Source organism: Jaculus jaculus, chromosome 1 (assembly GCF_020740685.1).
Source record: "Jaculus jaculus isolate mJacJac1 chromosome 1, mJacJac1.mat.Y.cur, whole genome shotgun sequence".
Classification (NCBI taxonomy): Eukaryota; Metazoa; Chordata; class Mammalia; order Rodentia; family Dipodidae; genus Jaculus; species Jaculus jaculus.
In genome coordinates this window covers 315,621,440-315,644,172 of record NC_059102.1, presented here as the reverse complement: position 1 = coordinate 315,644,172, position 22,733 = coordinate 315,621,440, and the positions used below count along the sequence as shown (strand labels likewise).

Below are 22,733 nucleotides of genomic sequence, written 5' to 3'. Positions count from 1 at the left end.
CACAGAGGCAGGGATAGAACCCTCATCTAGTGTTGGTGACAGTGACATGAAACTGTGTTGTCCCTAGCTTTGTCATCTGTCTGCATCCCTAGCTACAGTCTGCACTTCCTTTGCCCTTATAACTTGCTCGTTATTATAATGATGATGGTTATTTATGTGTGTGTGAATGCATGTGCATATGTGTTCATGTGTGTGAATGCTGGCGCACGTGTGCCACGACACATTCCATGATGTGTGTGTGCAGGTCATAGGTGACTTTTGGGTCTGTCCTCACCTCACCATTCCATCTCCTCAGGGGCTTTCTGGGAAATTCTCTTGTCTCTGCCTCCTACCTCACTGTTAATGTCTTGGGATTACAGAAGTCCACTATGGCTTCCAACTTTTTTTTTTTTATTATAAGTAGCAGATGGGACACTTCTAGCAACAGTAAAAAAAAAAAAATTAATTTATGGGATGGTGATACAGCTTAGCGGCTAAGGTATTTGCTTGCGAAGCCAAAGGACATAGGTTCAATTCCCCAGGACCCAGGTAAGCCAGATGCACAAGGGGCACATGTGTCTGGAGTTTGTTTGCAGTGGCTAGAGACCTTGGCGTGCCCATTTTATCTCTTCTCTCTAGCTCTCTCTCTGCTTGCAAAGAAATAAATACAATTTAATAAAAAATTTAATTTAGGGCTGGAGAGATGGCCTAGCAGTTAAGCACTTGCTTATGAAGCCTAAGGACCCCGGTTCGAGGCTTGATCCCCCAGGACCCACGTTAGCCAGATGCACAAGGGGGTGCATGCATCTGGAGTTCGTTTGCAGTGGCTGGAGGCCCTGGCGTGCCCATTCTCTCTCTTTCTCTCTATCTGCCTCCTTCTCTCTCTGTTTGTCACTCTCAAACAAATAAAATAAACAAAAAAAATTTAATTTACAAAAGCAGAAACTCGTTGAAGCTGTGTGGTGTGTACCTTTGGGTGCTCATACGTAGATGCTGATCCAGAGTAGAGGAAGAGGACTCCAAAGCCTATGAAGTGTGAGGCCACCAAGGAGATGAGGAACTCTTTGTCGATATCCCATGTGTCCTTGGTGGAGGTGACCTCATAAATGAAGGACCAGGCAGTGAAGAACATGCCTGTGGCTAGAAGTGCCATGGTCAGGTGGGGCAAGACAGCTGGGTTGGCTGGGCTGGTGTAACGCTCATAGCCTTGAGCTCCATTTTGCCTCGTACAGGTTAAGTCACCACTGATCCACCCAGCTTTCAACTTTTTACATTAGTTCTGTGACTCAAACTCAGGCTTGAGTGGCAAATGCATTATCCACTGAGCAATCTCCCCGGCCCCATCCTCTTCAAAGGTGGTTTTGCAGCATATCCTAATAGTTATTTGATTTATTTTCAGTATGCTCCTTTTCTACATTAAAAAAACCCTCCAAGTAAGCTTTTGTTGATCCCAACTATAAACCTTATTCCAGAAGCTGGTACCAGGAGATGGGATACCATGAGCATCAGAACTTACAGTGATAACTGGCTGAACAGAGGAGGAGGTACAGGGTAATAAATGGGACATCAGAATTTTCAGCCAGGCACTTGGTGTTTCTTGCTATGCAGTGCAAACTGACTGACAGCCTGTGCAAAGGCAGATAGTACAAAGAAAATAGAACTTTACATGGAGACACTTTCTCTCCCTGCAACCTGTAATTGAAGTAATTGAGCCTTCAATCATTTGAAACTGTTGGATCAAAATAATTTAATTTATACTTGAATATAAATTTAATACACAGAGAGGTATGCAGAGAATGGGGGGGGGATACCTGGTGGAGACGCAGACAAGTCATTCCATAGGTAGTTGGGTTGGCAAATGGAGTCAGAATCAAAGTTGAGAGCTGACACTCCACGTTTGTCACTCAAAGGAATAAACAGAGAATTATATAGTTCATAAGTCATTTGGAGAAGTGAAAAATCTTCCGGGGACAAGTTTCTCTGAGCATTGCAAGTGACTTTAGACCAGCATTACCAAACACTTGCCGCTTTTCCTTAAAGCTGAATGCTGTTTGCACAGAACCGTAAACTCAGAGGGCTTTCATTACTGTTCAGCGCTCACAGATCTCAAAGTCAGCTTCAGTTTATTCACTTACTCGCTTGAGTTTTGCAAATAAAGAGGTGATTCTTTTAGCTTCTCTTATAGAATGATCTCTCAGTGTTGTACAGATCAGAAACAGCTTATCACTTCTCAGCCTCTTGGCTAAGAGCACGCGAAGAAAGACTCCATCCTTTGCTTTTCTTTTGCTCTTTATCTAGAGAAAGAAACTGAAGCACTGAGCCTTGATCGGATCTGCCGGTGGGTGACCAGGGTCACCTCCCAGAACAGCGCCCATGTGGCCAAAATGTAAACAATTCCAGGCTTTGTCCCTTGATGTTGGCAGTCTGAGATAGACATCATATGTCCTGGCTTCCTATCGTTGGGTTTTATTATCCAGCCCAGCAAAGAATGAGATGTCAGGCTCACACTGTTTTGTTTGCTACACCAAAGACTGGAAGCTGTATGAAGCAGCTCTGTATTCTGTGGCTTTGCCAGCTGCAGAGCAGGTGGAAATGCTTTGGAAATCTCACTTCCCTGTCCATTTCATAGGTGTGTGGGAGATGTGTTGCAGGAAGTTGATCCAAGAAGGGTACAGATGTGCAGTGTCTGTTGCAGAGAACTTGGGCCCTGGGGCCAAGCTCAGTGTTTACTTTGGTTCTTCTGTCTTCCTTCAAGAAGCCCCTTCATAGGTCCTTGCTGTCAGCTCTCTGGAAGGGTCACACTGGCATAGACGGTGATGGGATTTGGTTTCTGAAGGCAAAGCAGAAAGAGGCCATGAATGAAGGGATGGGCACTGGCCTCACAGGCTGTGAGGAGAAGCAGCTTTGTTTAGGAGAAGGAGGGGAACTTGTGCTCTGCATTTTCTGCCTTTCCTTTCTTCTCGGCTCTGCTTCTGGTCCATGCTGCTGTGAGCTGCTCTCCCGCCGTGATGGGCAGGCAGCACCTGAAGCTGTGAGCCAAAGCAAGCCTTTCCTCCTTCAAGTTGTCCTCTTAAGTATTTTGGTTGGAGTAATATAAAAATAATTAATAGGGCTGCAGAAATGGCTAAGCTGTTAAGGTCCTTGCCTGTGAAGCCTAAAGACCCAGGTTCAATTCCCCAGCACCCATATAAGCCAGATGTACAAGGTGACACATGCATCTGGAGTTTGTTTGCAGTGGCTGGAGGCCCTGGTGTGCCCATTCTGTCTCTCTTTATCTGCTTCTTTCTCTCTCTCTCTCTCAAATAAGTACACAAATAGATAAACAAACAAAAAATTTAAAAATAATTAATAAGCCTCCCATAAAGTAAGGATGGTCTGAGATAAAAGGACAAAGGATTGGAAAGTTTAGGTGTTGCTGGAATTATGCAATACACTGTTTTCCTTCCTCAAGTGAAAGAAAATTTTTCCTTAAAATGTTTTGTTTTAAGCCAGACATGGTGGCACACCTCTTCAATCCCAGCACTTGGGAGGCAGAGGTGGGAGGATCGCCGTGAGTTCAAGGCCATCCTGAGACTACACAGTGAGTTCCAGGTCAGCCTGAGCTAGACTGAGACCCTCCATTTTGAAAAACCAAAAAAAAAAAAAAAAAGTGTTTTGTTTTTTTTAAGGTACTGACGTAAAATTTATATTTTCCCACTCTTAGATGTGATAATGTGCTAAGAGACTAGGTCTCAAGGTGAAGGTCTATTTGAAATAGGGCACCCACCCAGGCATAACTGCATGCAAGTACAGAAGGATGGTGGATACAGGTCCTTTAGTGGTCATTGTCCCTCTGTAATCCTGGACCTTCCCCTCGAATGCTTTGTCTACTGAGCTCAAAAGGAGCCAGTATTTCACTCCAGAACTCATTTCTGTTCATTTGGTCAAAAGTCCTGTGTGAGGTAAATGGAATCCATGCTGATCTAGCAGAGGATGGAACAGAGCAGCCTCCTCGCTTGAGCTTTGTATTCTCCTCTGGCTGTGCAGAAACTCCACCCCCAAGTGTTCCGATTAAATAGGGTTGTGAATGTCTAGATGGGAACATTTTAATAATTATGGAAATTTTAATTAATTAATTAATTAATTTTTTCAAGGTAGAGTCTCACTACCAAGCTGACCTGGAACTCACTCTAGTTCCAGGCTGGCCTCGAACTCACAGTGATCCTCCTACTTCTGCCTCCTGGGTTTAAAGGGGCGCACCACCACGCCCAGTGGAAGTTTTTAAACTAAAACTTTTTTGTGTGTGTTTCTGTGCTATACTTGTGTTCGTGCATGTGCATGTGTGTGTACTTGTATATGGAGGCCAGAGGACAACCTCAGATATTCTTCTCAGACACCATCAAGCTTTTCTTGAGACAAAGTCTCCTAATTGATGTGGAGCTCACCAAGTAGGCTAGACTGACTATCCCACAAGCTCCAGGGATCCTGTCCCCACCTCTCTGGTGCTGAGATTACAAGCGTGGGCCACCATGTCTGGCTGGTGTATGTGGGTTCTGGGCATAGGAATGGAGGTCCTCTTGCCTGTGCTGCAGGCACTTAACTGACTCAAAATTTAACTGTGGGCTGGAGAGATGGCTTGGCAGTCAAGGCGCTTGCCCGAGAAGCCTAAGGGCCTGTGTTCGCCTTCCCTGATCCTATGTAAGCCAGATGCACAAAAGGTGAGGCAAGCACAAGGTTGCACATGCCCACTAGGTGGCGCAAGCGTCTGGAGTTCGATTGTAGTGGCTCAGGCCCTGGTGTGCCAATTCTCTTTCTGAGCCTCTCTTAAAAAAAAAAAAATTTAGTTGTTTTGATTAACATGTCATGATTGTACTTAAATTTTCCTTTTCCGAAGTGCATTGTTTCAACATGAGGCATCTTTTTATTTATTTATTTATTTGAGAGCGACAGACACAGAGAGAAGGACAGATAGAGGGAGAGAGAGAGAATGGGCGCGCCAGGGCTTCCAGCCTCTGCAAACGAACTCCAGACGCGTGCGCCCCCTTGTGCATCTGGCTAACGTGGGACCTGGGGAAACTGAGCCTCGAACCGGGGTCCTTAGGCTTCACAGGCAAGCGCTTAACTGCTAAGCCATCTCTCCAGCCCAACATGAGGCATCTTTACAAAGCTCCCTGGTGATTCTGTTTCATAGGCAAAGCTGAGAAATGCACCCAAGCCGCAATTCCCGAGCTGAGGTGCACAGCGGAGTCACCTACTATGTGCTGATTTGTTGCTGTTGTGTCGGGGTAGGGTCTCAGTCTGTAGCCCCCGGCTGGCCTTGCACTCACAACGATCCTCCTACCTCAACCTCACAAGGGGTAGGATTATAGACATGAGCCTCTGTGTCCGGCTCAAGCTAATAATTTGTTGTTGTTGTTGTTGTTGGTTTTTTGAGGTTGGGTCTCGCTCTAGCTCGGGCTGACCTGGAATTCACTATGTAGTTCCAGGATGGTCTTGAACTCACAGCTATCCTACTGCCTCTGCCTCCCGAGTGCTGGGATTAAAGGCAGGCATCACTATGCCCAGCTATGTGTCAAATTTTAATACATAGATTCCTCTACTCCATAGATGTTCTGATTTAACACAGTCCTAGATAGGAGATCCCAGGAACCTTCTTCTTCTTCTTTTTTTTTTTTTTTTTTTTTTGAGGTAGGGTCTCACTCTAGCCCAGGGTGACCTGGAATTCACTATGGAGTCTGAGGGTGGCCTCAAAGTCATGGCTATCCTCCTACCTCTGCCTCCCAAGTACTGGGATGAAAGGCGTGCGCCACCACGCCCAGATAAGGAACCTTCATCTTTAATGTCAGTAAGATTCCGATGTGGCTGCTAGATGACTGTCAGAGAAAGCACCAGCCAGTGGGCAGTGGACCACCGCTTATTCCCCATGAGCAGGCCTGAGCTGTTTTCTTAGAAGCTTCAAACCAAACCTTCTGCTGCTCCTCACTGCCTGCTTGCTATGTCCCTCTTTCCCAGTGCAGAGCTCATAAACCTGTTTGCTCTACCTTTGCCAAAAAAAAAAAAAAAAAAAGATGAAAACCCTTCTTCCCTCCCGATGTCCTCTACCTATTATTCCCCTCCACAGCGGGGAGGCATGGAGAGATGCCTCACCTGGACAGGCTCTTGGACAGGCTCTTCGGCAGCTACGTAAATGGTCGTGCAGGGGTCCTGAGTTAGCAGGTCATCATCGGGTTTCTCTTGAAGAATCTGTAAGAGGAACAAAGGGCAGATTAGTGAGCAGAGAGCTGCTTCCCATCCAACTCGCCCCACACAGAACCATAGATTTCAGAAGTTCAAGGTAATGCTCCCTGGTCATGTGCTCTAACTTTCTCCAAGTTACATCCCAAGGGAGACTTGTCAATTGTTAGTGCTTCATAGGTGTTTTAAAGATTCTTTGCACGATTCCCATACAATTCTTGGGTAACACACCTTGTAGTACATTTGAATTCGTAACAATGAGATGAGATAGGAGAGGGTTATTAAGCAGCCTTTATCCACAGACGGGACCCTTGCTTCTCTTCCTGGCTAGGAGAACTTTGGTATGATCAGACAGACTTAAAGGCAGAGAGAGTAAATACTTTAGGCATTTAGCATTTTATGAGGAAGTTTTAGAAAGAAGAAAACTGTACTAAAAATCACTCCACACCACACTGGGACTATGTTCGAGATTTCCCTTTAGGGTTTTATCTAGAAATAAGGGAATTATTTTAAACACAATTTAAACAAGTTAGTACATTTTTACAGGGTCATTGCTTTCACACCTTCCAGAGATACCCATTACTTAAAAGCAACTGCAGAAGCACAATTGATCTTCGCATGTTCTTTGTAATGGTGGCTTCCAGAATTCATGGCATAAGGTGGATAACCATGATAAGTTCTCCTAGAGTTCCTAGTAGATATCAACATTTGTTGAATGTTTTTCTGTGTTATTGTTTTTTATAAGGCTGTTATATAGCCATTACAAATAAAAACAAAGGAAATGCTAACTTTTGAATAAGTGATTAGATATAATTGAAAAAAATCTTCTGTTGGGAACTAGGGAGATGGTCCAGACAATAAAGCTCTCACTGCACAAGCCCCAGGACCTGAACTCAGGACCCCACATGAGTGCTGAGCACGGAAGCCTGCCTGGAATCCTGGTGCTGAGGGGTGGAGACGGGACCCAAGCTGGCTGTCAAGACTAGCTGAATGAGCAAGCTTGAGTTCAGTGAGAGACTCTGCCTCAATAAAGAAAGTGAACATGGGCTGCAGAGAAGAGAAGAGAGAAGAAGGGAGGGAGGGAATGAGGAAGATATTAAGGAGGAAGAAAGAAAGAAAGAGAGAGAGAGAGAGAGAGAGAGAGAGAGAGAGAGAGAGGGAGAGAGGGAGGGAGGAAGGAAGGGAGGAAGCAAGGAAGGAAGGAGAAAGAAAATTGGTATACCCATTTTGAAGAACAATTTGGTCTTGACTAGTCAATTTGAGAATTTGGGGGCTGGGAGGATTGCTCCGTGGTTAAAAGTGCTTGCTTGCAAGGCCTGTTGGCCCAGGTTCAATTCCTAAGCTAACCATGAAAGCCGGAAGCAAGAAGTGGTGCAAATGTCTGGGGTTGTTTGCAGTGGCAAGGGGCCTTAGTGCTCCCATACATGTAAAGACACACTCAAACACTCATACACACGTGCAAATAAAAAAATCAATAAAGGGAATACACCTGCTCCATCATTCACGAAGTCTACTTCTAGGTATGTACCCAACAAAAAAAAATCATGCACATATCCACCAAAATCCATTCCTATGAATCTTTATAGCTGGAACTTTCATAACGATCTCAAACCGGAAGTAACACAAATGTCTGTCAGCAGTAAACTGTAAGTACATTCGAGCACATTCACACATTGATAGTCTATGAAGCAATGGAAATGAATGCATTGTATCCACACTCACAGACATATGCAAGTCTCATGACAGAAGAAGAAAAATGTTAAAGGATTTCGTTTTTACAAAGTTCAAGAGAAGAAACAGCTAGTCTATATTTCCTAGAAGCCAGAATAGTGGTTGTCCCTAGGCAGGAGAGAGCAGCAAGTGTTCTGGAGACAGCGACGGTGTTCTTGTGGTGGTAGTTTTATGGTAGTTAGAACACTCAAACTGAGAGATGTAGTTTCTGGTCAAATATATCAGTATATATATGATGTGATCCTAATCATTTTTTTTTTCCTTCTTGTGGTTCTTGAGAAGCTGATTCTAAAATACAGATGAAAGTAAAAAAGGACAAGAACAGTCAAAAACTCTTGAAAAACAAGATGGGAAAATGTGCCTGCCTTCCTGGGCATCATGATGGACAGTTAAAAGTAATTCACTCAGCTGAGACATTTCTGTGTGCTGTGGGTTTTTTGTTTGTTTCTTGTCTCTTTGGCAGATCTTATACCTCACAGGAAGAGCAAGTGGACTGGCAGCATGCGATGTAGTAGCTAAGAGAAAGACTAATTGTAAAGATGGTCAGAGCCCCTCACATGTAAATATGAGGGATGAGCAGGTACTGTTATCTTAGGGCTCCAATATTTTTTTAAAATTTATTTATTTATTTGAGAGTGACAGACACAGACAGAAAGACAGATAGAGGGAGAGAGAGAGAGAACGGGCGTGCCAGGGCTTCCAGCCTCTGCAAACGAACTCCAGACGCGTGCGCCCCCTTGTGCATCTGGCTAACGTGGGACCTGGGGAACCGAGCCTCGAACCAGGGTCCTTAGGCTTCACAGGCAAGCGCTTAACAGCTAAGCCATCTCTCCAGCCCAGGGCTCCAATATTTTTACAGGCAAGTTTTGCTGCAGGGAGCATGAAAGGTCTGATGAGCTCTCCAGGCAAGTAGGAAGAGAGCAGAAATATTTTCTTCAAGACTCTCCTGGGCCTCAGAAATGAATTTATTGTAATCTGAAGCATTTTTTTTTCAAAGTACTAACAAAACTACGTTCACATCCTTCACTCCAGAATCCACCTCTCCCACATCCTAAATGGCTCGATTCTGGTCTGTAAATCACTTAAAATTAATGTTATGTCTTGAAAACCATAACATCTTCACATCTAATCACAGTCTTTCAGCTTCCTTATTTCCTACTGATAGCATATCTGTACGTCCTACTACATGCTGCTCTCTCCTCTTAGTTCAATGGCCATACTACTTCAGTTTTGCTTTATTCCGTCTCAACACACTTTTTTATTTTTTGAGGTACAGTCCCACTTTAGCCCAGGCTGACCTGGAATTCACTATGGAGTCTCAGGGTAGCCTTGAACTCATGGCAATCGTCCTACCTCTGCCTCCTGAATGCTGGGATTAAAGGCATGTGTCACCACGCTCGGCTTCTCAATCACACTTTTTAAAAAAAGTTATTTATTTTTGAGAGAGAGGAGAGAGAAAGTGTGTGTGCCAGGGCCTCTTGCTGCTGCAAATGAACATCAGATGCACACAGCACTTTGTGCGTTGGGCTTTATGTGGGTTCTAAAGAATTGAACCAGGGCTGTTAGTCTTTGCAAGCAAACACCTTAATTGCTATGCCATATCTCCAACCCCTCAACCACATTTTCTTTTGTTTGGTTTTTCAAGGTAGGGTCTCACTCTAGCCCAGGCTGACCTGGAATTCACTATGGAGTCTCAGGGTGGCCTCAAACTCATGGCCATCCTCTCTCCTTTGCTCCCAAGTGCTGGGATTAAAGGTGTGTGCCACCATGCCTGGCATCAACCACATTAAAAAAAAAAAAAAGCAAACACCAAACATTTATTTATTTGTAAAGAGAGAGAGGGAGAGAGAAAGAATGGGCACAACAGGGCCTCCTCCAAATAAAGTCCAGACACATGTGCCACTTTGTCCATCTGGCTTTTCCTGGGTCCTGGGGAACTAACCCACCTCATCAAGCGTTGCAAGAAAGCACCTTCACCACTGAGTCATCTCTCCAGCCCTCAACGACACTTAGAGAAACTCTCAAGAGTCCCCTCTTGGGTCGTGAACCCCAGTCCTCCCACTGTAGCTCCTGGCAGTTAGGGGTCGCTGGGGGACGTGTGGCTTGTTCTTCAGAGGTCTACCCTCTGGCAAATGGCCCATGCTCATCCAAGCAACCAAACCCTAATTTAACTAAATGGGTCACCCAAAAGGACAGGAAAGCCAGAAAGGAATCAGTTGGGTAGAAAAAGAAGTTTGATAGAATAAGAGGAGGTAATAGAGCTATATGATCAAAATACATTATATATATATGTATAAAATTGTAAAAAATAATAAAAATAAAACAAAGTAAAAGAGAGGGAATGGGGCTGGAGAGATGGCTTAGCAGTTAAGTCTGTGAAGCCTAAGGACCCCAGTTCGAGGCTTGATTCCCCAGGACCCACGTTAGCCAGATGCACAAGGGGGCGCACGCGTCTGGAGTTTGTTTGCAGTGGCTGGAGGCCCTGGCATGCCCATTCTCTCTCTCTCTATCTGCTTCCTTCTCTCTCTGTCTGTCACTCTCAAATAAATAAATAAATATGAACAAAAAAAAAATTAAAAAGAGAGGGAATGAAGATCTTCCTGCCCTTGTCCAACTTGAACTTTGAAAATGACCAAATTTGCAACAGCCAATATGTCACACAATAGCTTTTCTAAACCACCTCTGCTGTCTTTAAACCCTGCACCCTTCTCCCTAGACAAAGGGATTTGGTAACATAAACTGCAAACTTCTAGAATGCCCAAGCTGGAAAAAGTCACGGCATGCATTTACAGCTTCTCCATTGTTCTTTCCCAGGAAGGAGATGATTAAAAGGTAACTCAGTGTTTCCCATTATTTCAAACCAAAGAGTGTCCCAACGATGCTGGTTTATAACCACTAGGAGGGCTCTAGTTCTTCACTTCTGCTCCCCCAACTTCCTCTACTCTAGAACCCAGACACAATGTGTCCGAGGGGTCTAGTCAGGACTCCTGTGGGAAATACGACCATCTACCTACCCCAAGGAAAACATAGCACTTACACCTGGTTTCTGCACTTGGGCATAGACAGTAAGGCTTTTGTCTTCCATCACTGGCGGGTTTGCTTTACCTGGGGGAGAGACCACAGTGGTTAACTTCCTCTCGTCCATCAGGAGCTCCCTGCTTAGCCCTGTCTTACCTCTCTTCCCTGTTTCATGCCATAGGACAAAGGGCTAGGTTCCAAGCCCCTCACATCTGGCATATGACACTGAAATGGTTACTTGATCTTTCTAGACCTGTTTCCCTACCTGTCAAGTGGAGTTGGAAATACCTGCCTGATAGGGCTATGGTGCTAATGAAATGGGTTCTTGCAAAGTGTTTCCAACAGTGCCTAGCACATAGTAAATGTCCAACAGATGCTCCTTCTCTTTCGTTTTATCCCCTCTTTCCTCTTCCTCAGCCTTTTTTTTAGGCAGTCTCTTACTACATAGCCCAAGCGAGCCTCAAACTCATGATGCCCCTTAGCTCAGCTTCCCAAGCACTGGTGTCATAGGCAAATACTGCCGCAGCTGGCTCTGCATGTTACTGCCGTTGCTGTGCCATTCAATTACTTTAAGCTCTGTTGTTGTTTTGTGTGCATTTGGCTCTCCTCATAGGACACTAGGTTCTTGTTATTTATACCTCGTCTGTCTGCTCCAGCTGGTGGCATGTTGCTTCCCTCATGGCTTTCTCAGCACCCTGTTTTTGGAGGACTTGAGACGGGGTGTGGGATGGTGGAATAGCTGGGATGATCCAGTTGGGACTATTTGGAAAATAATATTGCACCGCCTTTCTAATGCTCACAAGCTGGAACGTTTGCTCAGAGCCTAGATTCTCTGTCGTTTATAAGTTTCAAACCACTTTAAATTTTAGTCAGTAGTTAAAGTTTTCTTTTTCAGTTATAAAGAACAATTCATTCTCATTGTACAATTAAGGTTGTAGAGAAATGAAAAAGATAAAATGTACAACTCTCTCTTTCTCATTAACAACTCAGTTTCACTTCTAGAAGTAACCAAATTTGAAGTGTGGTGTATGGCCTTACAGACCATCTCTGCAATGTGGTGCTTTCTGTGATGCTGGAAATGCTCCGGATCTTCACAGTCTAAGAGACACAAGCCACTCACTAAGTACTTCAGTCTGTGCCCAAAGCAACTGAAAAAAGATGTTATTTCATTCAAATTACTTAGATTTAACTAGCCCTGTGAGGCTATCATATTGGACAGTACAGCTCTGAATGTTTGCTAGATAGGATTTCTTTTTTATAATAGTGGTGTGATTCTATACACATTTCTCAGGAACTTGACCTTTGCACCTTAAACGTGTTTAGGATACTTTTCATGCTGGTGCAGAGGACCTATTCATTCTTGCTAACATTGGGTCATATGCCTTACATACATCACACAGCAGTTAGGAGGGTCGAAAGAGACTGAGGCATGGACTTTTAGGCAACTACTGCCAGTTCTGGGCAGAGGCCGTGGACACTTGACCCAGAAGAAATTAGTCCTTTGGGTAAACTTATTTTAACATCACTTAACTTATCCTCTTTAAAATCTAGGCGTATATCACTGAGGGAGCTCCAAGGAGAAGTGCGCTTTTATTTAGAAGAGAAAGTTCTAGTCTGTGTGAAGCAAATACGGGAGGATGTGCTACATGCAAGTGCAACTCTTAGGGAGGAACTGATGTGTGGGCACGGAGGAGGAAAGTCAGCATGAGATTTTCCTGTGGGTCTGGGCATGGTGTACCTGATGGTTCCAATTTCACTTCTTTTGGCACCAGAAGTGAGAGGTAGAGAGAGATAAACAGGCAGAGAAATGGAGGGTAAGGTTCAGGGGCAACCAGACATACTTGGGGGTAGAGGTAATGATGGGTTCAAGGTAATTCTATTCAAACTTCAAACCCACAGTGTCTGCAAGGTTAGACATGCTTTCCCAGAACCCTCTACATGCAGTCAGAGCAGATTCCAGTCCTCAAAGACTTCAAATCTTGCAGGTCATCTTAGGATGAAATTCAGAATTGGAGAAGTTAAATGGTTACTCAGATCACAAATGAGAGTAGGTCGAAAAGATGGTGGGATCAAGATATCAGTCTCATTTCTTTTTCCAGTATAGGAAAAGGTTGTCAAGAGGCAGTTCAAGTTGGCTCAAAATCAGCAAAATCTTAGAGTGTAATAATATTTTAGCCTGAGAATTAAGATATTTTCATTCTAATTAGCACTTGCTATATAACATTAAACAAAACCAATCACATAATGGATCTCTTATAATTGTAAAATGAGTATATAGATCCTCTAATGTCCTTTTTAGCTATGACTTGAAGCATAAAGTTGTTTTCTATTACCATCACTAGATTCTTCCAATGGAGTCTTCTGCTGGCTTATGACTTAAACACTGACAGGTTAATTCACCTACACCAAGAGATTTATCAATCCATCCATAGATGTATCTATATATGTATGTATGTATGACCCAGAGGAATGGCTATGATGTTTTCTGTGTATTGGCAACCATGCTGTGAAGTACATAATAATATCTACATTTTCCGGATGATGAGAAATTTGCTTGGCTACAAAGCTCATCAGTGGCAATCTTTACATTTGAGTGTTTCTGTAATACCAAAGTCCATGTTGTTTGTCTGTTTGTCCAGGGCTGGTCTAGATAGAGCTCATGGGCTCAAGCGATCTTTCTGCCTCAGCCTTCCTGATAGATTGGGACTACAAACTTGCCTCACCACACATAGCCCCAAACCCATGTTAATTAGTATTTTCTGGAATTCTTCTGAAATTGCCAGAGTCAATCTGAAACTTTTCAGTCAGGCCACATTCTGGAGCTGATAGCATTAGAAGTTGCCAATAGGATCTTCTGAGCAATGTTTGTGGAGGGCATAGCAACTAAATATATATCTTGACACAAGTTTGAGGCAGGTTTGTGTGTTGCAACCTTACAAGGAATAAATGATGACTGGAAGTGAGGATGGGTATGTGTTTGAGGGGAGATGGCTGGAACTGTGGCTTGATGGGAAAGTCAGCCATGTGCTGAACAGGATACAATTGAGGTATGCATTAGGATTCCAGCACCTTGGACAGGTAGGCAAATATGTATAAATCAACTCCAATTTTCTCATCCCTACTATCTTACCAGTTTCTTATAATTGAAGCTAAGTGTGACTGTTCCACCCCCATACTTTCAACAGAATTTCTATCTGAATCACACACCCCTTCCGCATCTCCTCCCCACTGAACTCTCAGATGAAGGAAATGAGACACAAGCAGGCAGATGTGCTATGATATAGCCTTTCTTATATAAGCAAAACCAACATCAGAGTGCTGAGGTAAGGGCTTTTCTATGAAGATTGCTAACATTGGACTACTTGAGAAGGAGATGAGCCATCCACTTGGTAATCTGTCAAGTTCTACTCTCCCCATGGGATAGGCATCTGACCTGGTCTTGGGCTAGGACAGATCTGGGATGGATGGGCAGTGGTTCTTGTGGCTGGGGGTGGGGGTCACATTACACTGAGGTTTGAATCAAAGGACAATTTGGAAGAGAGACCAGGAGATACTGACTCAAAGCACTTAACCTGCAGAGGACTCACTGGGCTTTGCTAGTTTCTGTCTACTCTAGGACACTTCGGATGGGGGATTTGAGAGTTCTCTGAATTCCCCTGCCTAGTGGATACTGTTCAGTTCCCTTGTCTTTAGCATCCTGTACAAGCTGAATGGCAGCGCTGAATACAAATTATCTGCACAATGACTCCTATTTTAGACATTGATGGTTCTTTTCTCTCCTTATTCCCTTAGCCTACTATAGAGGTTCAAGATATTAAAATTCAATTGAATTGAGCAAGGGCCCAGGATATGGTTATTCAGTATGCTTCAAAAGTGGTTCAAGGCAGAAAGCTGGAGAGATGACTGTGCTATCCTGTTACAGGAAGAGGTACTCTGCTTAGCACAGGGAATTTAGTAAGGATGTCCTTGTTGTCTGACACCTACCTTTTATTCCCAGTGTTATTGTCACTATGACAATCAGGATGACACTTGCGATGGCCCCTGACAGCCCAACAGGCAGCACCCATGGCCTGGATTCTGAAAAGAAGTCAGAGGACAGCTCAAGAGCGCTGCAGGTTGAATAGCATGCTACCCAGAAACAGGAAGACGGCGCCTCATGTTCTGTCTCCCCAGGGAGGACATTTGTTTACATGGTGTTGGAGACCAGCTTTAGACCACTGAAGATTTCTGTACTTTTTTTTTTTTACCCTCATTTCTCTCACTATGCTTGACTTTTATGTTTCTAGTTTCCATAAATATTTTTCCAGTAAGGTGATTTATTTTCACCTCAACCACTATCTGTCTAAAGTTAAACTTACCTTTGTCCCTTTTAGGTCAATCTCTCTGCTTCGTTTCTCTATGTTTAAATTTTTAATGTAGCATATGTCCATTTTTGGTAAAAGCAACAAAAAAAGAACATGATGGTTCTGTGTGCTGTCCCATGAACCCAGGTCACTCTCATGAGACGCTGGGGGAAAGAAATCTGCTTTCTTCTTAAAAAAACAAACATCCTAGTGCTATTATTGCCTTTTCATGCAAATAACTCTGTGGCGCCCATCCGACCTGAACTGAAAGAAGCATGTAGTTTTTACCCATTTTAAAAAATATTTATTTATTTATTTGAGAGAGCGAGAAAGGGAGAGAATGGGTGCTCTAGGGCCTCCAGCCACTGCAAATGAACTCCAGACGCATGCGCCACCATATGCATCTGGCTTATGTGGGTCCTGGGGAAATCAAACCAAGGTCATTTGGCTTTACAGGCAAGTGCCTTAACTGCTAAGCCATCTCTCCAGCCCAACATCTTGTTGTTTAAATAAACTTCTTGTCAGCTTCCAGTAGGCCAGGCTTTTTGTTAGTGCACTTTATGTTCTAATGTACTTAATCCTCACAACAATCCTCTGAGGTAGGTGCTTTGAGGATTTCCATTCTGTGGGTAAGGAAGCAGCATGTTGAGACTCAAGCACTATAGCTTGGTCTGGAAGTAGAAACATGGCTGAATGCTAATGGCACATTCTTGGGAGTCAGAGAGACTCTTGGGCTTGGAGAGTAGAACAGCAGGGTAATGAAGAGCGAGGTCCCACGTGAAGCACCAGGGTTCTAAGTAATACAGCACCATGTTTCTCTGTGTTGTCATACTAAGTCTTAACATTCATGTGTAAGAATGATTGTGGAATAAACCCCCTGGTTATTGGACCTTCGAGGGGTGGGTTAGAAGGAATGGATGGGTTAAAAAGGGACAAAGTAATTGTAGGCACAATTTAGATATTGATAGAACTGATGAGAAATACACTGAAATCTCACTGAATTGATAAATCACATCCCACCTTTGTCATAGTGGATTTCCAGTGTGGCAGCTACCCAAGAGCTTTCTTCTAGGTCTGGAAAGATTCTTTGTCTTCCTTGGCATGATGCGTCCTTTTCATGTATCTAGTCATGCCAAAGAATCTCCTTGAAATGACTTTATTATAGATTTGATATCACATTGTTTTCCCCAAATTAAGCATGTTGTAACCTGGCCAGACAGCATCTTCAATAATCATATGATCTTGATCAAAAAGTAAGGGGAACTTGGTGTGGTGGCCCAGCCTGTAATCTCACTACTCAAGAAAGAGGATGACAAATTCAAGGCCAGCCTGGGCTGCATCATGAGATCTTACCTCAACCACCCCCCCAAAAAAAAAAACAACCAAGGACTGGTGAGATGGCTCAGCAGTTTAGTGCTTGCCTATGAAGCCTAAGGACCCTGGTTCAAGGCTTGATTCCCCAGGACCCATGTTAGCCAGATGCACGAGGGGCACATGCATCTGGAGTTTGTTTACAGTGGCTGGAGGCCCTGGTGCACCAATTCTCTCTCTCTCTTTTTCTCTGTCATTCTCAAATAAATAAATAAACAAAAACAGAAAAAATTAAAACAAACAAACAAAAAAGCAAACAAGGGTAAGCAGAGAGTTTTTTTAATTACAAAGAGAGAGAGAGAATTGGCACACCAGGGCCTCAGACACTGCAATAGGATGTCAGATGCTTGCACCACCTAGTGGACATGTGCAACCTTGCACTTGCCTCACCTTTGTGCATCTGGCTTATGTGGGACCTGGAGAGTTGAACATGGGTCCTTAGGCTTTGCAGACAAGTGCCTAAACTGCCAAGCCATCTCTCCAACCCAGCAGAGGGTTTTAAAAAGACTTCTGAATTTGTATAAAACATGAGGCTGAAGGACCCTTGAATACCCTCTGAAGGAGCACTTTGAATTGGCAGATGTTGGCTGAACAACTTCTGTATGAGGCATGTGTATGTCTGTCAGAATCTGATTGGCTCAGAGTTCTTGCTTCAGACCAGGAACCATGAGAAGCCCCCTCCCCAGTGCTAAGATAAGAAGCAGAGCCAGCATCCACCATCAATCTGGTCTAGCAAATTGTGACTATAGTGCTTTCAAGTTTGAGACTGTTTCCTCTATCTTCTTTTAGCATGTGTCATTTGAGAGCTTCTAAAACAACAACAGCTCATTTAAGAACAAACTCCTCAACCATCTATATCATTTTGAAAGATACTATGTCTCACAAATTTCATTTGAGATTAAAAAAAAAAAATCAAAAGCCTAGGTAATGCCTCTAAAACTGGGAAACAACAGATGGCAAACCTTCATCAGGACTTGTGTGCCAAGTCCGCTTTCCTCCTCTCCCTGGTGCCTTCTGCCAGAAGCTCTGTTGCCCACCTACTCACATAAGCCAATGATGATAGGCATGTGGTTGAGGCTCCAAACATGTGGTCACCCTCACCCTCTCTACCTTTCCAGTATCTCAGGTGGATGAAATCAATGTGTTACCTAAGTCCTGTAACAAAAATGGTCAGCTTCTGCCAATCCTAGCAGATCTCCAACAATCTGGCCATAATCCTGGAAGATATTTCATCAACTCTATTTTTTATTCTTGCCTTTAGAAATATATTGGAATCTACTGGGGAAATTTAAGTTACAGGAATATAGGCTTAACTAAAAACTTTGGGGGCTGGAGAGATGGTTTAGCAGTTAAGCACTTGCCTGTGAAGCCCAAGGACCCTGGTTTGAGGTTCGATTCCCCAGGACCCACATTAGCCAGATGCACAAGGGGGCGCTTACATCTGGAGTTCGTTTGCAGTGGCTGGAAGCCCTGGTGTGTCCATTCTCTATCTGTCTCTTTCTCTCCCTTTCTTTCTGTCACTCTCAAATAAATAAAAAATTTAAAAAACACTTTGGGGCTGAAGAAATAGCTCAGCAGTAAAAGCACTAATTAATGCCTAATGACTCAGGCAGGTTTGATTCCCCAGGACCCACATAAAGCCAGATGCATAGTGTGGTACATACATCTGGAGATCATGTGCAGTGGCTAGAGGCCATGGTGCACCCATTCTCTCTCCCTCCCTCTCTCTCCCTCTCTCTCTCTCTCTCTCTCTCTCTCTCTCTCTCTCTCTCTCTCTCCCTGCTTGTAAATAAATAAATAAAGTATTTAAAACAACTTTAAAGGAACTACAGTGCTTATTTGACCCAGCCCATTAATTTTTATGGTGAGGATACTGAATCTCAGACAAATATATCTAGAGTCTCAGAAAATGCTGGTGGCAAAAGTGACTACAAGGAGAGTGGCAGATTTTGTAGTCAGTTTCCCTTAGGACAGTAGTGGCAGGCTCTGATGCCGTGAAGACCTCTGGAGTCGGAGGCTCTGTGGGTGGACAGCCCGACACCATCCTCCATTCCGCAGGGCTCCCGCCCATACTCTCCTTGCTGATGCAGCCGCAGCTGCCCACCATGCCTGCCCAGGCCTGATGCTCAGGCTGCTTTCTCCCTTCCTGTTGCCCTTCCTGGCCATCCCAGCTCTCACTCCCCCCTGGCCCCCGCTGCCAAAGGGCTCAGGGGCACCTGTGGTTTAGGTCCTCTTATCTTAGAACCTGTGTTTTTGCCATGGAAACAAATTTAACTAATGGTATTTGGAGCCAGACAGAAGGTTTCATGCAAATAAGTCTATTGAGCCCACCTGACCTGAACTGAAAGAAGCATGTAGTTTTTACTCTTTTTTTGTGGGGGGGGGTTCAAGACAGGGTCTCACTAGCTCAGGCTGACCTGGAATTCACTACATAATCTCAGGCCAACCTCGAATTTACAGCGATCCTCCTACCTCTGCTTCTCGAGCGCTGGGATTAAAGGTGTGCACCACCACACCCGGCTAGTTTCCACTCTTAATCGCTGCATATTAAACGTAGCTAACCCAATTCAGAGTCAACTTCTGCAGCTTTCTCTCCTTTGGCCACTGTACCAAATCCTTGTGAAGTGAGCAACACTTTGGGAAATAGTGAAGGAGAGCTATTGACACACAAAATGAGACCAATAGCTCAATAGGGTGGTATTAGTTACTAAGGTCAGTGTGCCAGTTAATAGTGGCATGTTGTAGAGAGGCCATCATACCCTCTGGGGCCTCAGTGAGTCCAACAACCATTATCCTAAATAAATAGTGGTCTCTTTAATGTGGCAATGTTTTTCCATCTAGTAAGGCATAGAAGTTCCATCAAGATTGAGGTTCTATAAAGGAACCCCTTGAACCTTGTTCTTTTTTTTTTTTTTAAAAACACGATACAATGTTAGGCATAGGGATATTTTGATGAGCTTAAATTAGTGACCATATGAATGAATAATGGAGAAGACTATCAGATACGTTTTTTGTTAAGAATTATCAGAGAACTAAATATAAGAAGATCTCAAGAGGGCAAGGTCCCCTTTTGGGTGCCCTGGAGGAGGAAGCCAAAGGAAAGGAGCGATGACCTACTTCCCATGCACGTTACAATAACAAGTTCAAAGTAGGTTACAGAGTGCATCACCTGTGTTCTCATTTGCACAGCAGCTCTCTCCTTTTTCTCAGCCACGCAGTAAGGTGGGTCCACAAGCCTTTCATTCACAACGAAACACTACCTGAATTTTCATATATATATATATATATATGTGTGTGTGTGTGTGTGTGTGTGTGTGTGTATACATATACATATATATATATATACATATACATATATATATATATATATTTTTATTTATTTTTTTTTTTCTGGAACCTCGTAGAGGTGAGCTGGCCATGCTCTTGCATGAGTCTTCACCCTGTAGCTCTCTTCTACTATTGGCTGTGGTTTAAACAAGGGAACTTGGCCCAGAGCCACACCTCCAAGGAAAATGCTGGGCGCCCTAAACTTTGGTTTCTGAAAAAAATCAGTTGTCACAGAGGCACAAAAGTGTCTGTCTCCTTGAGTGGCCAAATCATATTATTTCAAGGAAGAAAAAGAAGAAAAGAGAAAAGAAGCTGAGAAGCAAATGCAGCACACCCTGGAAGCTACTGAGCTGCTCACGTAACGGTCATTGTACCGGATCTCTTTCCTGCCTTTCATGTGGTCTGCCAGCAAGGCTGCTGACATGGAGCATGGCTCCCTGAAGAAGTCAAATCTCTTTAAGAGATGCTTCTTTTGTTTGTGGGTTTGCCGAGGTAGGGTCTCAGTCTAGCTCAGGCTGACCTGGAATTCACTACGTACTCTTAGGGTGGCCTCCAATTCCAGGCGATCCTCCTACCTCTGCCTCCCGAGGGCTGGGATTAAAGGCGTGTGCCACCAAGCTTGGTTTAAGAGATACCTTTTTATTGGTGGCAGTTTTCACTCAGAATTGGGGGTGGGGAGAATATACTAGCAAATCATATATAAATTTAAGGCCTGGGACCACCAAAGTGTACACTTTCACAGAGCCTATAACTTGTGGAAAAATGTCTATTCCTCCTAGATAGTATTGCAGAGGGTAACACTCATGTCTCCAGGGCCATTTTTCCCATCCTTTCATGCCCATACAAATATTGTCTAGGCACATGGATTCCCAGTTAAGAACTATCCTTCCCAGCTTTCCTCATAACTTTTCTTCATAGAGAAGCAGCCCTAGCCCATGAGAAGTGTCCAGCCTCCATACTTCCATCCTTACTTCCTGATGGGGAGAAGCATGGAGAGGATCTGCCCCTGGGTATGGCACCTGTGGGGGACTCCTTGAAAATGGGGCTTTATTAGACAAGGGGACCCACTGTAGCTCACTGGCAAGCGTCAGCCTTTTCTTCCATGAGCCTTTGCAAACATGTTGAGGCAGCTGTTTGCTAATCTACAAAGGGTGTCCCTTTCAAGACAAGCTTCCAGAGCCATTCCCTTCCAGTCAGATTTGATGAGGTTTTGTATCAATCATCCTAGCACTGACATAAGTATTTAAAAACATGGTGATTAAGGACAACAGCAAGTCATACACTGTCCACTGCTGAGCCGCAGCAACATGCATGACTCACATGACCTAGACAGAAGATTGTATAGCACCTCAAAATTTAGGCTTTGCAATAAAGATGCTTCATTATGATAGACACACTATGGTTTCTGACCATAAAACACTTAAATAGAAATTGGAACAATTATGAATAAATGGTTGTGAGCCTGGATACATGTCATTAAAGTCTCTCTCTCTTTTTTTAATCTAGGTCTCTGGGTGGTGCTATGGACTTAGTTTTCCCCCTACTCCAACTCATATGTTGAAGCCCTCATCAGAATGTGACTATATTTGGGGATAGGCGTTTAAGGAGGCAATTAAGTTTGAATGAGGTCATTAGTGTGGGCCTTTATCTAATCTGACTGGTGTCCTTGTAGGAGGAAAGGTAGAGACACCAAGGATGCACATGCAGGGAGCAAAGACCACAGGTGCCGAGGTAGAAAGATGGCCATTTGTAAGCCAAGGAGAGGGCACTGGAGAAACAAAACCTGACCTTGAACTTCTAACCTCCAGAGCTGAGAGCCAATCAATTTCAATGGTATGAATATCCAGCTCATGACATTTTATTAAGGAACCCTTAGCAAACTACCACACCCTGGTAACCCCTATTAGTAGTTCTTGTGAACATAAACGTGAACTAAATGCAGACTATCGCCTCTGGAAGGAATGTCAGTAGTTCACCTCCCTCCTCTTACAGGTGGTAACAGTGGCCTGAAGTTCTCCTATTGGCTGGATGAGATATTGACCAGGATCTCCCTGGAGCATCATGTCTCTGTGCTTCGTGTCCCTCATCTCGGGAGCCTGCTTCATACTCAGTAATCTGGTTCGCACTAGCGTATGCCTCATCCTCAGAATGGCTCAAATGGGCAGGAGCATTTTCATGTGTTAGAATGTCCTCAAATGTCCCTATGGTAAGGTTTATGGCCTACCATAGACTTTGTTATGCACTACTTGGAGTCTTGCTAAAAAAACCACCTTGATGTCTGAAGGAAGTCCCCCAACCCCTGTTTTGGATTTGGGCCAGGACAGAATATTTGCTATCTTGTCCTTCATCAGTTGCTATAACCAGAGGAGACTAGACTTGCATAATGAGTAGTTATTCCTCATTTCTAAGGAAAAAAACTACTTTTTCTTTATGTCTTCTAAAGTTTTTTTTTTTTTTTTTTTTTTTTGGTTTTTGGGTTTTGGTTTTTCGAAGTAGGGTCTCACTCTAGCCCAGGCTGACCTGGAATTCATTGTGTAGTCTCAGGGTGGCCTCAAACTCACAGTGATCCTCCAACCTCTGCCTCCTAAGAGCTGAGATTAAAAGCATGTGCCATGACACCCGGCTCTTTCTCTCTTTCGCTCATACTTATGAGGACTTCAGCATCAGACAGTCTGGTTCCATCCCTTGATCTATATATGATCTTTCTTGAACTGATTTTTGTGGGGGAGGGGATTGTTTTTCAAGGTAGGC

The 22,733-nt window shown here is 43.8% G+C and overlaps 1 pseudogene; it reads right to left on the bottom strand.

Annotated features, from left to right (window-relative positions):
• Window positions 1–959: 959 nt before the first annotated feature.
• LOC101611265 lies at window positions 960–11,008 on the bottom strand (annotated as a pseudogene).
• Between the last annotated feature and the right edge of the window lie 11,725 nt (window positions 11,009–22,733).